This window comes from Manacus vitellinus, unplaced genomic scaffold (genome assembly GCF_001715985.3).
Source record: "Manacus vitellinus isolate BGI_N305 unplaced genomic scaffold, ASM171598v3 scaffold_52_pilon, whole genome shotgun sequence".
In the NCBI taxonomy this organism is placed as follows: Eukaryota; Metazoa; Chordata; class Aves; order Passeriformes; family Pipridae; genus Manacus; species Manacus vitellinus.
Window position 1 is genome coordinate 2836774 of NW_021940628.1, and position 1271 is coordinate 2838044.

Sequence of the window (1271 nt, forward strand, 5' to 3'; positions counted from 1 at the left end):
CTCCCCCTCCCCTGCTGCCCACGCCGTGGGGATGCCGATCCCAAAAACACCCCTTGGCAGTGGGACACAACATCCCAGCACCCCCCAGCGTGGTGACCCCTTTTGCCCGAGTCCCCGGGGCCGGTGGCATCCAGCCGACCTCGTCACGGACCCGGGACAGGGAAGCGGGGCCGGGATGCTCCGGGGCCGCGGTCCCTCCCCCGGGAGCAGCGGGATCTATGGGCCTCTTTCTCCCGGCAAGTCAATGTGTCTTTTTGTTGCGCTGCCGGGGTTGATGCCGGCGAGCGGGGACAGACAATACGTCGCATTGTTCCCTTTCAGCAACATCTGACGGGCCCAGGCAGCAGAGAAGAGGCCAGTGTGTGTGCCCAGGATGGGGACGGCCGTGGGGGAAGGGACCGGGATGGACGGACAGGCAGCAGGAAAGACGCGGGGACAACCCCGGGCAGGCCTGGATGCAGGGCTGGAGGGATGCCGGGTGCCTGGGCGGCGTGGGAGATCACAGAGTCGTGTTATTTTGGGCTGAGAGGGACCTTAAAGATCATTTAGACGAGGGAGGTGTTATTTCTGGAACCCAAACAGCCTGGAAAACCAGCTCTGAGAGCCACAGACTTCCCACCCTGCTCATCCTAATGGCATATTAATTATGAAGCCTCATTAAGAACCTCAAGTGTCAATACCGTGAACCTTCCCGTTGCTGGTGCCTCTCCCAGAATTCCTGGCTGCTTTCCCGGGACTCTGCAGCTGGGGGTACCTGTCAGCCCTTGTAAACCCAGGGAAATCCTCTCCCCAAAATCCCACGAAGGTGGGATGGAGCTCAGTCTCTGTGGGGCTGGGCTGCGGTGGGGGGGGATTGGGAGCAGAGCTTGGAGGGGGAATCACGGCAGTGCCAGGATTGTCTGCAACTTTCCATCAGAAATCCCCTCCTTCCCTCATCCCGGGCTGTCCCTGGCCGGGACTGCCTCATTGCCGGGAGCAGAATTCCCCTCAGCCTCAGAGCAAAACCGAAAGTGTCCCCGGGGCCACTGCAGCCCAGAGACCCCGGGGGTGGGCTCCGGGGGGGCTGCTCCGTGCCCCAGACTGGTGCTGAGGTTTTTGGGGAGCACTTTGCCTTTCAGGAATCCCAGCTCAGCCGGTTCAGCTCACATCCTCCCGGGGAGCTGGTGGGATGCGCTGGGACGGGGCACGTGGGGGTTTTGGACCCTCTGGTGGCAGGTGCCACCCTCCGACCCCCTCACAAACCTCTTGCACAGCTTCCAAGGCCGGGGGAG